We start from the raw sequence: 15,739 nt of genomic DNA on the forward strand, positions 1-15,739 counted from the left end.
TTGATTCAGACCATAAATGGACTTGCAAGTCAAGAAACAGTCTTAGCTATAAGGATGCTTTATTCAAAGTTTGTTCAAAGTTGCTATTTTAAGTGTTTTCCTGGAGAAATTGAAGACACGGCCTGAAAAGAGACAGCAAAATCCTTAAATGGTGACTAATCTAGATAACATTTAACCCCCCCTATTAGATTAAGAGAAAAGCCTACATTTCTGACCTATTGGCTTGTTTAGACTTAAAGTCCTTGAGTATGTGGGTATTTGGATGAGGCATCTTTGAATTAACTTAGTCCCTGTGTAGCAACAGTTAACTGAATCCCTTTTTAAGCTTTAGTCTGATGTCTAACAAACATCCCTGCGTGCTGAGCACTTTGTGCTTGACCAAAATGTAGTGCAGTTTTGAACTCATTACTGTTGATCAGTCCTGAAGCATGTTTGAAACTGTACTGCCTCCTGTACTGTTTCTACTGTCAAACTGAGCTTGAATCCTCAGTTTTCAGCATTTTATGTCTTGTAAGATCTAGCCCCTTGCTATTTTCAACCTGTTCTTTTTCTAGGAGCGCTGTTTAGATTTTAACTCTTTATAAGGCCTCCGTGATGTGTCTTTTGACTTTTTTTTTTTTTTTTACCAGTTACAGGAAACTAAGACTGGAGTATTATAACAGCATAACTGGTTCATGTGGTCCTGGGCTGTGTGCCAAAACAAAGAAGAGACTGTGGGCAGGGGGGAGTAGGAATAGCTGGAGTGAAAAAGGTCATGTTCTCAGAGTAAGTGGCCACAACTTGGCATAGCTTTGGAAACTGCATCTGTTTATGCTAGTGAAATATTTGGCATGAAGTCACTGCCAGTTCTCATTGATTTAGAATTTTGTTTTGTAGCCCTTCAGGTTATCATGTGGGACTCCCTGTCTTGACTCTGTGAGTTGTATTTCCTTTGTTTCTCTAAGGCTGGTGGATTAAAAGAGTTGGCAGGCTAGGTCAGAAGATTTGAAAAATAGCTTGCGTGAGGGGGTCAAATGCTAAGGACTGTCATTCAGGAGGTGAAACTTTAATATGTGGTACCTTAGCTAGGGTTGTGGATGTGTTTGTGGCTCAGATTAGCTCAGCAATCATAGTTCAGAAATCTCAGCTGAAGATTATGTCCTCTTTTAGGCACTTCCTGAACAGACATCTGTGAGTTTAGGATTGTTTTTTATGGTAAATGCAAAATACTACGTTATAAAGAGTCACCTGTCTGGGAGCTGCGCAAGCAGACTGAATAAAGCTATAGCAACAGCCTTTAATTATTTTAAAAAATTTAAAAAAAAAAAAAAAAAAAAAAAAAACAGTAATAACAAATCCTTAAAACTGTAATTAATGGATATGGTAAGAGTAGTGGTCTTTTATGAGGCCATTGCTCCACCTTGGACATGGACTCAGGAAAAAAGTAGATTCTACTGTAGAAACAATTGATGCAATTGAGTCTTTGATTCTTCATGGTGCCCTGCAGACAACCTGCAGTTTGCAGGATAGGAATGTTGACTTTTTATTGTATTAAATGATTGTGACAAATACAGATATTCATTCAGTATATTGCATCCTACTGTTTTCATGAAACTGATAATCACAGCAGTTACAGTGGGTATTATGCATCCAGTGCTATTGGATCCAGCAAGCCTTCTGTTGAGACAGCTCTGTGTTAATAGGCAGCAAAGATTTGGAGCCTTTTATTTGTCTGAGTTGGTTTTCTCTTGCTTATTTTTTTTCCCCCTGATCTGTTCAGATGACAACCTCATCAGTTACTATGCCACAGAAGGTGGTATAATTCTGTAGAGTCTAGTAGGCAGAGTACTGTTTCTAAACTTGAATCTAAAGAAATTTGGGGGGGGTGTTGGGGACTTGCATAACAGTAGAAACAAATGTAAAATGTCACTCCAATTACTAAATTATGAACTAAACCAATAGAAAACTGTGGACAAAGAATAGAAAGAAAAGTACACAACCTGGTAATGTGGGAATCACTCTTCAATCTTCCCCTTTTGACAGAGTGTAAAGGGTTGGATCCCTGGTTGGTGTTAGTCATCCCAGTACCTGGGTCAAAAGAGCTGCCACAGTTTCAGGCCATAAGCTGGTAACAGCTCAGCTGTATTGGGTTTGTGCATGGTAGAAATAAGAACGTGCCCCAATTTCTTTTCTGCAAGAATAAAAGATGTCACAAAAAAACCAAACCAACCTGCAAAGCAAACAATCCTTGAATCTTACTTGCCATTTATTAGTATTTAACCATGCAGTTTTCTTCTTACAGGAATATTTCTGGGAAGAGAAGACTGAAATCTCTGTAAATTGTTTGCATGAGTACTTGCACATTATTTTGTGTACTCATGCGTGATTCAAACCGTGCAGTGAGCTACAGGTGGATACTGTATAGGTTGGGAGGATGGACATGAAGTGGTTGGTGACTGAATTGGCTGCCTTAAAATTGTCAATTAACTCATGCTTCCAGAAGTTCAAATAGTGGAAAAGCTCACTTCTTAATTCAAAGTCTGGTATATTTTTAAAGCAGAAATGCTAGGAAAAAAAAAAAATCATTGAGGAATTCTGTTGTCACAAGCAATTTTTAATGTGAGATTTCAAGTGTATTTTGCAAAATTAATTAGAACCATGACTTTGAGCACACTCAAAAATCTGAACCACAACAACTTTTGCAAATCCATTTATATTCTATATACTTCCCAATGCAGTTAACAACTTTTCAGGAATAGTTCCATTGAATTAAACAGAATCAAATACAGAGTAAGTACAGTGTCATGTAGAGACTTTAGTAAGGTAGTTGTAGATGTGTCAATCAGTTGTGTTTTGCAAAATAAAGGGATGTGGGTTTGCTAATTGGATCCTCCTACACCTATTTGCTATAAAATATTTTTGTGCTGTTCATACTCCTTGCATAGAGCACTTGTAACAGTAACATGACAAACCTGCTGGTACTTTTGTCATCTTCCATTGCTTCCCAACTTTAAGAACTGAGCTTACATTTTTTCCAAAGCTAAATCTGAAGGAAGATGGACCTCTTACTTTACCTGGTCATAAAATCTGTGCCCAAGAATGATGCAAAAGCTCTAGGAAAAAATCTTTACTGCTTCATTGAGATTACCAGAGTCTGACTAGCTCACATCTTTTTGCAGATCTGGAAAGGAAACCTAAGAAGATAGCTATATTGTCCTCAGTTGGAGACATGAAAATGATTTCATGAGAGATAACCAATGAGAAATCAGTCACTTTCTTGTACAAGTAGGACAAAACTTTGTGAGACGAAAAGCATATTGGAGACTTAAAAGACCATAGGCTTCCTATAGTACCACCTAATCTGCACAAAGTGGGAGTTATGCAACACTCCTACAGTTATGTTGCTGCCTTCTCTGTTGTCTGCACTGTGGGGGTCCAGCTCTGCCCATAGCTGTGTGGTGTTGTCCTTTGTTTGATCCTGTGGAAGTGTGGGCAGCTGCTTAAGATGATCCAAATGTTGCCTAGTAACACTGCACAAAATAACTATTTGAATTTTCTCTATAGGGATTGCTTCCTTAAGGCTTGCTAGACTCAGGGAACACTTAAAATGTATGTTTTAAAAATGACTACATCAATATGCTTATCAACTCCTAACTTCTGATGTGAGGTAACAGTGAGGTTGGCCTTGTTATCTGCTATATTATGCTATATTATATGCCTTGTTATCTGTTATATGCTGCTTAAATGGGCTCAGCAGTGATATTCACTGCATCACTATCTGTGTAAAGTAAAATGTTGGTCATTTCATGTTACCCTCCTTGCAAAAAGGTGTTTGATCACTGCCTTTGTGATGAATATTCAATTATGCCGTGTAATAGCTGAAATTTTTTTCTCTTCTGAAATCCTTCATGTAGCAATTCCTTTGCCCACTAACTTGAAACACTGAAGAAATGACTCAAAATCTGAGGAAGCACCTGAGATCATCAGGTTGCTTTATGCTGGCAAGCTGTGATAACTGTCACATAGTATAGAGCTGTGTCTCAGAAACAAAATTGTATTAAACGTTTTGCCCTCTTTGTGTTACTAAGACCTGGCAGCTGATGTGAAATTGTGTTAAAGTACACTTAAGATAAAGCTTCTAAGCTGGCTGTAGTGACAAACTGAATTTTAAAAAAAGAGAATACGATGCAAGCTAATGGAAAAACTTCCTCCTGGTGTGATGAAGAAGCAGTTGAGACTGAAAAGCTTAAGGAGAAAGTTTGAAAGGTGGGTGATAACTAGACAAGGTTGCTGTACTTAAACAAAAAAAAGCCTTACAACTGCAATACTGCTTTATGCATGTGGATACACAGTCAGTGTTTTCTAATCCAGTGCTGTTATCAGACACCGACTCAATCCTGTCAGCAGCCAGGCCTCATCCTGCAGGGGAATTCTTGAGGTGGAGCCTCTGAAATAGGCCAGAACCTGCCTTCTGTCTGGTTCATGCAGCCAGATTTCCTTCTTGATGAGAGGAGGGGGAAAAAAAAGTTGCTCTTCAGCTATCTGTTGAGGATCCTAGTAACTGCTGTTCAAAAATGGCAGTGGCAAGCAGAAGTCAGCACACTTAAACTGGAAATGATGTATGAACTATAAATACTGTGGGTAAATGAACAACTGCAAGAAGTGAATGAAATGAGCTTTATCTCATGCTTTTATATCAAAACAAACTCTCCCTCTGAAGTCCTCAGCTATCAGGGTTGGTGTCTTCCTCCTCCTGAACTGAAGGTGTATGGTTTTCTTGAGTTGCAGTTGCAGAGCATGACCCCTGGCAGGTGCTGTTGTTAGCAGGGTTAAGGGGAAGGTGGCTCTGGAGAGCTGAGTGATGCATCAGGGTTGGCTCAAGGCAGCAGTGGCATAGCTCATTGCTGAACTTGATGCAAGCCGTGGGAAACTGCATATTAGTGTTATTCTGCTTTGTGCTTTGTCCTTTGCCATCTAGCCTGCCGCCTATAGAAACAGATGCTCTGCAGTTGGAAGAGTAGAAACTCAATACAGCTTTTTGAGACTGCCTAGTGCTTTGGTGTGATTTATTTGCATGCTAGAAGTCTTGGCCTCCAGTTACCAATAATGATTTGCTTCCAAAATGCAGAGCAGGGTGTTCAGCATCACGAAACAAGGAATGCTGTTGTCTGCTGGGGAAGCTGGCTAGGCAAAGCAGCTCAGGTTGTGTGTGTTCTGGATAGAAAGCAGTTTGTTACAGATAGGTTTCCTCTTCCTGGCTCTGATGGGATATGGTTGGATTCTGATAAGGATGCCAAAGCTGACTTTTAGCCCTTTTAGACTGTGGGTTCTGGCTGTGACCCTCCCTCAGGCCCTTTAGACAAGTTCAGCCTATTAGTGCAGATTATGTTTAAGCTGCCAGGCTTTGCCTGCTGTCACTATTTTCTGTGCCACAAAGAGCAGTCCTGCACTGCAGTCAGCATGAATCTCTTCTCATCATGCTTTCTTTGAAACAAGATTACCTTTGTTTCACTCGAGGGTGAAGAACCTGACCCTTTTGAATACCTGATGGTAACACTGACTTTCTCTTATCAGTTCTTTCAGCATCTTCAGCACTGTGTGACATTTCCCAAATGCTGTGCACATGGATTTACTAATATACCAAAGATGATACATTTCCTTGAGGAACTATTTTCAGCCCAGATCACAGTGCTGTTTTCATTTGCTAGTGGGTCTCTTTATTTCTTTGCCAAAATTCCTGCATGTTTTGGTTCTTATTTATTTTTCTAATGCTGGTTTCCTTTCATTAATCATTCTAAACCTATACAAAAGTGATTTTCCCTTATTAGAAGAAATGTCTTACAGGGCATGGACCTTACGTTGCTTCCTAAATACATTATAATCTCTTAATTAGGTTATATATTAAACAGCAAAATACTTGCTTAGATCACTTACTAGTTTGCCATAGACAGAAATAGTATCTGCAAGCTTAACCCTAGAGTCTGATTCTGGCTGATCATACAGCGCATAAATCACAAGAAGCCTCAACATAAACTGCTTTGTAATACCTCAGCATCTCAGCCCTGAAGGATCCTTCCCTAGAGGACAACTCAACACCTGGCTATGAATTATGAAAGGCAGAAGGATACCAGATAGATTAATCTGTCCCCTTCTTACCAAGCATAAAATGAGCTGATGAGTCCTGATTTATTTTTTTTTTTCCCCAGAACCTGGTGTGGGACCGTTAATTGGGATCTCTTCTGTTTCTGAAGACTTACAGTGTTCAAGAAACAACTGAAAGCCCAACAGGAGGGGCTGTGGGGCAAGTCTCAGGCCTTCTTATTGCACCCTGTAAGTCTGTGTCAATCTGTGAGTTTGGGGGCAATGGTGCCTTAGCAGGGTAGTCCCTGAAATGTCAGGAACCAGCAAAGGTCGAAGAGGCCACACTGCATTTTCTGGTTATTGTTCAGTTATCTGAGGTTCATGCACAGAATTTTGTAATGTAAAACTATGTTGCTTTTAAAATGCATCTCTTTACCCTGGAAGAGCAGGTAACTGGGGAGGGGAAGGAGAACTGCAGGGGAAGGATCACACACTTCCTGCATAGAGCTCCAGTGCTTCTTTGGGTTGTGCCTGCTGAGCACTGCACACAGCAATCAAGCATTCTCACTCTGGCTTTCAGGAGCAGAGAATACATGCTTCCAGCCAATTTAACTAGGAGGAACCTGTCTGCCAAGAGGAGTCACTTCCCTCCTTGGTAGTGTTTATGAAAATGCTGTTTAAATGGGGAAAAACAAGGGAAGAGCAAACATTCCTCAACCCACCCAGCGCTTCTCTGCAGCACGGCTGCTCCTGCTGCGTGGGCTCCCTCACGTGACAAGGTGGTGCTTCTGGGAGCTGTTATTTTAAAATATTGGCAGCACATCCTTGGGTGGGACCGCTCCATCTCATATCTTCTTACATTCTCCTCTATGATCTACTTTCCCTATTTTATACCTCTACTTATTCTGGCCACATGACCTACAGCAACATAATTCCTGCTTGTCCTCTGGGTGACTTTTCTGCAGGCTCTTGCATGGCTCTTGGTGTGCCAAAGACCATCACCAAGTTTGACATCTTTGTATCTTATTCTGATTAAACACTTAGTCATCTTCCATTGGCATAGGTGGCTTTCCACACTACAGAAACCCACCTGTGTGGGCCACAGCCTGTCAGGGTGTGTATGGAAACAGTGTTACTCCAAATGTGGATTGTCTGTGTGAGGCATGATACCTGTCCCCATGTACCCTTGTTCACCAGGTCTTGCTGTGTCTGGCACCTCAGTCTGATGCAGGCTCCTGCTGTGCATTTTGCATCAGTTTGCAGTGCACTGGACAGCAGCTTCCTTCCCTCTTATTGTTTGGGACAGTGCTTGCCTGTAGGGAGGAGCAGTGGCAGAGCTGTGATAAAGCATACGTATGCTTTCACATTGTTTTTTCACTGTCTTGCTGATTTCAATAGTAGTTAATGATATTTGCAAAGCTTCTTGCTGTTACATGGGGTCGTTCTGTTCCAGTGAGGGACACCCTCTGGTTCTCACTGGGTGTTCAGAAACAATGGATCAGACACAAAAGTGTTTTGTGTTAGCAGCTGTTTCTGTTGGCTGACCTGCTCCTGATAACATCTCCTCCTGCTGTGTATAAAGAGTGCTCAAGCTAAGAGCTCTGGTATCTTGCATGGTCAAGGTTTTGCTTTAGGGGTGTAGTGGTTTATTTTTGTAAGGAGCTTGAGGAGTGGTTACATAGCATTGAACTCTCCTATCCTGTTTATCATTTTCTAAGCCCAATTCTTCACCCAAAATGGGTTTTCAAGGTGTAGCATTGTGCTTAACTAACTACTAAGATAAGATTTGGCAATTGGCTTTCTGCCTCTGGAAAGAATTAGCTGGCATAGGAGTTTGAAAATGGAAATGACTTGGGGATAAACTACTTAGGCTAATTCACACCTCAAATAATACCATGGGCTAGTGGAGTTCCCGTACAAGTGGATTTGTCCTCTTTTTTTCCCCATTGCATTGCCTTATATTTGCTGGTATGTGACTACTGTAGCCAGGGAAGAGCTGAATAAGTTGAAGAAGGGATTGATGCTGTAGCTGAAAGCACTTTCTCAAAAGAAAATAAAGTGCTTGAATTTTCTTGTTCTTGTGTCTCTTGCACCATGTTTTGTTTGTGCTCTTGTCAGAATCCTGCACTTGCCTTTTTCTTTCTTTTTTTGCAGTGCTGGCAATGACCAAGAGGAAGGTAGAGAGAAAATTACTACTAAGGAGACCTATCTAAGCTAGATTGGGTATCTGCAACCCTAATTTGCAGTCATGTAGTTCAGGATAATCTAATTTAGTAGTCTGAGAACTATTGTTTTGCTTGAATCCCAGTTGTTTGCTTGAGGAGCTCAACTCTAGGCTGGACTAGAAACTCTGCTATACCTAAATGCCTTGCTCCTATAGTTCCTTGAATGAATGCTGGTGAGGAAGGCTGCAACAGCCCAGATGCCTACTTCTACTGACTTTCAGTAGGGTTTGAGTGCCTTTCTCCTAGGACTTTCTGTAAAATTGGATCTAAGCTAAGAGAGATAAGTAAACTCAAGTTGAGCAAAGCCTTACAGCATGCCCTAGCTAAGGGAGGGTGTTGAATATTTACAATGGAGTGATGGGCAGAAGATAAGGAGGACACAGTGCAGAGTCTAAAATGGCTTCCCTATTACTATAAAAGCATCTCTGAAAATATTACCAAAATTCCCAGTTAGTCACTTTGAGCAATCAATAAAAATAGGGCAGCCCTTTTTATTTGGAGTGATTGTCATCCAGTGTAAACTAAGAGGGCTTCTCTTTGTATGGGTATATCTACAAATGTTTGGCTACAGTGTTCAAAATAGATCTTTAAATTATGGGGGAAAACTTCGTAAGTTTTAACAAAGTTCTGCTTTCCATCTGCAGGCATTCTTGGCATATGCGTATGAAATGGTAGTTGAGCATCGTGCTCTGTGCCAGCCACTGTGTGTCTGTGAGCAGATGTTATCTAGTGGGATTCTGAATTAATTGGAAACACCAGCACCCTTAAAGACCCGTATCCTGTGAGACTGTTCTCAAATGTAATTAAATGCTGAATGCAGATGGGACTAGGGCTGAGAAGATGGGATTGCAGGGAACACAGTGGTTCCCAGCTTTGTGGCAAACTGTGCTGAAGTTGTCCCGGAAAGAATGTATTGGAGCACCTTTCTCAGAGAATTCTATAGAGTGTTGCTGACCCATTATTTCCAAAGCTGGGAACAGAGGAGCTGTTATGTCTTTGCTAGCTTTCCCAGCTGTGCTTCCTGCTGGAAGAGCTGGAGAAGAAAGAAAGATTCAGGAGGATTCCCTTTCAGGGGAGAACTCCCAGGCTGAGTGGACTTTTAAATCTGCTGAGAACTGAGCATCAGATGTCAAGCAGCCCTAATAGCTTCAGAATTGGATCTTCCAAAGAAGGTATAGAACAGCTGTTTTCTGAGAAGTGGTGTTAGAATACTTTTATGGATGTTCCTCTTCTGTAGATTTCAGCATATAGTCCCTGTGCATCCCATTGGGACTTAAGTATGTGGCTTGCAATTGACTATAATTAGCACAGTTAATCTATAAAGGTTTCAGGGCCTTATGATTAGTACTATCTCTTCACAGTAATGCTCTGCTGTCCTCAAAAAAAAAAAAAAAGATTTGTCTTTCTGACTGGGAGTATGATATGAAACTGTATCCTTTTTCAAGCTTCTTATCTGACTAAACAGTCCCTTTTCATAACTTATGTACTGCCTTTGCCTCCTCACATCTTCTATGGCCATCTTATTCCTAGCAGTGTCATTGGTAGCTAACCAAATGTATCACTTAAGAATTTCACCTTAGACTCTTCTTCCATCAGTCCCAGTGATCTCTTCTTTAATAAAAATGAACAACGTTGACTGAGTTGTTTCCACAAAGAATTGGAGAGATTACTGGCAGAAACAGTTGCTGTTTGTTCAAGTGGTCCTTCTGGCTTCTGGGACATGAGGAGCCCCCAGCAGTGCCTCTACATTCTTGCTCCTTGGATATGGATCTTTGGGATCAGAAAAGCTTAGCGATGGCTTGATAGTACGATGAGTAAACTACAGCGATGGGAGGGTTTGTCTGTATTGCAAAATGTTTGAACATCTGCAGATTCCAGAAGAGTGGTGAGAACAATGGAAATGGCATGACTAAGTATTGTAACTTTGTCATGTTTTGAACAGTGAGTCTTTTACGGAGTCCTTGAATGCAGATCGTGTGGATTAGAATTTTTATCAACCCATTTCTGTTCCTCTTAAAAAAAAAACAAAAAACAAAAAACACTGTGGCATTTATTCCAGCTAGAACTGCAGTAGTTCCCACTACTGCTGGAGGTGATCTTGTTCCATGAACAATATTTAAGCGTAGAAAATTCCTTCATGTTTCCTGATTGTTTGTTTGGAAAGTAGCTGTAAAACCACAGTGCAAGCCACGTAATTACTGTTGTAGCAAACAGCAGTATGATGCCCACATTTTCTAGGATTTAATTCCTGTAGACTTCTGATATTAAATGCTTTATAATGCAAATCAACACATGCTAGATCAGAGGTTTCCAAACAGGCTTAATGCTGTGACAATATGTGTGGTTATGTAAAGCCCACAGCGCATGGAGCTGACAGCTGCACCAGGCATTAGTGGGAACTGTGGTGGGCAGTATTTCTGGTGACTTCATTGGAGAGATGCTGTGCCATGTCCGGTCCAACTCCAGGATCTTCAGGCCAGTAAGTGTCATCCCACCTTTTGTTCTGGGAACTGCAAGAGAAATGAGCATGGGTCAGAGGGACTTGCCCAAAGCCAAACTGCCAGTGTGTAACTTACAGGGAGCTATAATACATGGTGGTGGGAGGATTGCAGTGCATCACATCTCCTCCTAGCTTATCTCTGAGACCCTTCATTACTGGAAGGGGGAAGGGAGCAGGAGGGATTGCTTCAAAACAATTCCTGCCCTGTTGCCCAAACCAGAGAGCGACAGGCACAGAATGAGGCAACATTTGGCTTATAGAGCTGCAGAGGTGCATAGGAACAAGCTGCCAGCACAAACCATTTGAAAGAAGGCAGGTTGTTGTTGAAGAATTTTTTGGGGCTGTATCAGTGCTAATGAAACAAAGCCATGCTCCTCTTTTAAAACAGCCTATCTAGGATTCCAGGTGTTCTTATGGTATCAAGCCTGATTTTGATATCAGCGTTGCTTAGGAAAGCAAGGAAAAGGCTGTCCCTGAGTGAACTCTTATCACTGTTGAGCAGATCCAGGGTCATCTCTTCTGGGGAAAGCCATTCACTGAGGCCTCTTGGGATGTGCTGCAGGAGGAAGAGATTTGATCTCTGGAACTCCCATAGAAGAAACTAGGCTGATGCTTCTTTGTCAGAGCTAGCGGTCTCATGCTGCAGTGATTTACTGCATTGAAAACCTCCAGTGAATTTAAACTGAGATTGGATATGCTCATTGGCAAAATTATAGAAGATGTAGCAGCAAAGTTCATGCCATCTATGCAACTTCAGCTGTAATGACAGTCATAGCTCATCTGGGGACAGATTCTCAGAGGGTTCATAAATAGCACTGCTGTCAATTGGCTAGAGCTGGCTTACAGTCCCTGAGGCTTTGGTATCTTTTGTCTGGAAGACTGTAGGCTGTGAAGCTTCTGTCAAAAAAAAAAAAAAAAAAAGTGTGGCAGCTGCATTGGCTGGAGCACTAGCACCTAGAAAGTCCCTTGCATAGCTGTAAGAAGCTCTTGCTGAGGAGAAGCCCTGCATTTGCCAGACCAGTACTGACCACTATGACCTTCACACCCCCCTCAAAAGCTGAGACTGGAGCACCACTTCAGTGATGAAGTTCCTTTCCTGTGCCAGTGCTCATTCAAATACTGTTGCACTCATTCAGTTTGTGAAACTTGCAGAAAGTGGTAACAAATGCAAATTTGCAATGTGCAACCAGCAGCTGGAGAGCAAGGTTTCTGTACTAGGTGCTGTACTAAGTATGGATTAGCAGGGAGCAAACAGACTGATACTTGATCTGCTCTTTATTGCCGTTGCTTTAAAAGGCTTGTGCTTATTTTGAAAAGCCATGTTTGAGATATGACAGAGCATAAACTTTAATCTGTATGGTCCAATCTTTAGGTGGAATATAAAAGCATGTGCTTAACAACCCTCTTTCTCTGAAACAAGACTATATGATATTTACCCTTCCTATTCCCATTATATTTAAAAGACTTGTATTCCCATTATATTTGAAAGACTTGCAGTCTTTATGTAAGGATTAAATTATCTCAAAGAAAACAGTGTGCATGTGGGAGGTGGGGTGCATGGTGATAGGTTGCTGGGGGACTTTGATATTTAACTTAAATTTAATTTAGAACACAAAGTGGAAACAAGTTTGTACTGGAGCTCTATAGCTCTTCCTCAGTTCTGGCCATAAATTGAGAGATGGCATTGAGAGGCATACACTCTGCTTTCCCATCAGATAATGTTTCTGGGGAAGCTTCAGTGTTCTCCTTGTGCTCCAGCTTTGTGTGATGTGACCTGAAAGCTGTGGTAAGGAGACCCTGCTCCCTGGAACCACCAGCCTGGGCTCTTGGTGCTGCCTTCAGCAGAAGTGCTAAGAAACAGAAATTATTTTCTGAAGCACTTTCTAGCAGCAATCTTAAAAAGAAGAATCTGTATGAGATCTGCTTCTATCTGTGGAGAGGTGAGGGGAAGGAAGAAAAAGCATCGCCCCCAATATTACAGTGGAGGGGTAAATCTTTCCAGCATTATGCAAAGTGGGAAGTAGAGTCAGGGAAGGCCCTTTTCGTTTGTCACCAAAAAGGCAGTGGTAGATTGACTTCATTTTCCCATTCCATGGTACCTACACAGGGCCCATCCTTGGCTTGTTTTAAATCTCTCTTGTTACACAACCAGGGAGGCCAAAATGTTAAGATACAGGAAAGTCATTCCTTTTTGTTGGGGAAACTAAGCAAAAAAGAGAAATTGCTGACACCACTGATGCTGGAGTTGAATGGGATGGGGGGAAGTAACTTTTGCACAAATTGTCACCCCTGATGTATTGAAATTGATATCCATGTACACTTAAGAGCTATTTTCAAAAATTCTATATATTGTGGGCACTCAGTACTTGTGAGAAAAGTCACGTAGGCTCAAGAATATTCACGTTAGGTACCTGCAATCGTGGACACTCAGTTTTTACTCTTTGCAGTTGCTGTTGTTCTTTTATTTCTTCTCCTTCCCCAGTGTGGCTGTGTTCTTAGCTCTGTGCTACTGCATTCCTAATGCCATGCAAATAAAAAACAAAAACAAAAACATTTTTCTCTCTCACCACACTTAATTTATTTGATGGTTATATCGCTGAGATATGTGATTTGTGCATTTGGAGTGTCAGTTTTAAATAAACATTTCTGATTTTGGTACTTTGTAGAAGGCTGTGAGTGTTACAACTTGCACCAGCACTGTTTTTGGGAACTGCGGCCATTGAATTATCCTGATACGCAGCAGTAGAAAAAGAGCCCACTAAGTGCAATGCTTTTTGCAAGATAAAACTAATTATGTTTGGTTATAGTTTGCCCTCTGCCTGCATGTGCTGAGCTTTTGCTCAGGCTCACAAATGCCTGCATGGTTTGAGACTCCTGATGAGGTGAGAAAATAATGGTTGTAGCTCTGCTGCGTGCTAGCTGGCCTTGAGCAGGTTCCACCTGTCTCTTCAAGGGCTTCCTCCTTTGTCAACAGGAATAATTAATAGACTCTTAGGTTACCTGGGATTACATGAAGTCATTTGAAAGTTGGAATGTTGTAGGAACTTTGAGTCTTGAGGTTCAGAACTAAGTACCTCTGTGTTTATATTTGGATAATAGGGATCTACACAGACATCTTCTGAAAGAGGTACATCTGATAACAGAGTGTAAAAAGAAGCCTATGTGTGATAGATCACTCACACCTCATGTGTTTGACCCTGCACTGTGTGAAACCTATTACCTGCTGCTTCTAAAGCAGAAAGGCTGTTTGTTGCTGTAGAAAAGGCAAAACCACCCCTCTGTGCTGAGTGCTTCACAGGTGCCTGGATAAAATAGGAAGAGTATGTACAAAATATTACTCATTTTTATGGGAATGATAATCACATAGGGCAAAGAGCAAGGCTGTTTCATTTAGGAGAGTTTGCAGGTGGATAGAAAATACTTTGTCAGAATAAAGGGAGTTTGGTTGTGTAGAGAAGCTATGTGAAAAAAGAAATTTAAGGAAGTCAAACAGTGAGGGAGAGCAAACATACCTTGTAGTACAGAAAGAAACTAGAAAAAAAAGAAAGGGGGAAGAAAACAGGCAGAATATGGCATTTATATAAAAGCAATTAAGCCTCTATCAGTTACTTGACAATTCTACGTCCATTTCTCCTGTAAGGAGGTGAGCACTTGCTGCTGCTGCTAGAACTTTTGTCTTGGGATTTGTGAGGTTGTATTACATAGGTTCATGAATATCATGAGTGCTGAGAAACAGGGCAGGGAAAATAAAGAAACTTGTACTTTTAGGCACCAATGATGTACAAGATCTTCCCTCTGTGGAACAGGAAGGGGAAATATAATGTATGCACATCACTTGTGCTCCAACAACTTGCACTTGTGGCTCCAAAGCGACATTGGTTGTTCTGATTACTAGATGGGGTCCCAAAAGAACCTCAGTATTCCCTTAGATCACCTTTTCACAGGTTGACCGGACTGACTGGCTTACTAAGACTTAATGTTGCTTTGGATGCCTTTGGTTTCCTCTCTTCTCTCAGATGTAGAGCAAGAAAGCAGCACTTGGATGTTGGATTTGGATTGGGATTTTGTAGGCCTTGTGACTTGCAACTTTAGTTGCTTTTTGACACTGGAGAAATTTGTCCTCAAATGATTCCTGGATTTTGCAGCACTTTGTAGTCTACAACTGGAAAAAGTATGAGCCATGTACAAAATCCCCTGTGACACAAACTCAAAATAGCTGAGGGAGGGAAAATAGCAGCTAGCATTTAGATTTATTCATGTGTGCGTAGATTGCATTACCAGTTCTGGCCTTGTTCCAGCTTGTTTGCACACAAAAACTTTTGATTTGGGAAAGCCTCCTGCTGCCTCCCATTTACCTCCTCATTACAAGTGTTAAAGTCAGAGTTGGTCATTAAGTAACAATAGCAGATACCTGCTGCTGGAAGAGACTGTCCTACCATGTCAGTAACAAAGAGGTGCTCCTTCTCTCCTTTCTTTTTTACTTTTCAAGGTAACGGTGTGCAGTGTCTGTATTTCAAGTACAGTAAGCTTGTTTGAAGTTTCTCTTTGAACAGCAGCACTCCACTTGGGCTGTCACTTTCTGATACGTGCTCAGAAGCAGAATTTTGGTCTTGGAAAAACAGAGCAGGTGCTGTAGGTGAGCATAATGCAGAGGTGAGCCAGTGTGTGCCTCCTAAAGCCATAGCATCTTATGCTTTAATGCTTATCCTCAGTACCTGGTAGTAAGAAAGGTGTGAAATTACTCTCCATCTTCCTAGAAATGCAAGGTAATCAGCAAACAGGATTTTGCCACTACTTTGTTCATGGATGCAGAGAAAAGCTAGGTAACAGTTTGCTAGCTCTTCAGTGATAGTTGAATGGGGCTCCCTTCTCTTGATCACTCCCAGAGGCAACTGAAATGTCTCTGGCAGGCCTTGAGTGTGCTGGGGCTCAGGCTTGGAGATTCACCCCAGAA

The 15,739-nt window shown here is 41.3% G+C and overlaps 1 long non-coding RNA gene across 2 annotated transcripts in view; it reads left to right on the forward strand.

Moving 5' to 3' along the window:
- Positions 1–15,739, forward strand: part of LOC122175503 — a 38,361-nt gene that overhangs the window by 21,304 nt on the left and 1,318 nt on the right. Inside the window, exons 3-4 of one of the 2 annotated variants that reach the window (XR_006177421.1) lie at positions 6,186–6,309; positions 6,641–6,849. This is a non-coding gene — a long non-coding RNA (uncharacterized LOC122175503). Of the gene's footprint in view, positions 1–6,185; positions 6,310–6,640; positions 6,850–15,739 lie in introns of those variants that run through there. The other variant, XR_006177422.1, reaches the window with a different exon arrangement.

The sequence above is a fragment of the Lagopus leucura genome, unplaced genomic scaffold (genome assembly GCF_019238085.1).
Source record: "Lagopus leucura isolate 7727_CA_CO unplaced genomic scaffold, USGS_WTPT01 Super-Scaffold_739, whole genome shotgun sequence".
NCBI lineage: Eukaryota > Metazoa > Chordata > Aves > Galliformes > Phasianidae > Lagopus > Lagopus leucura.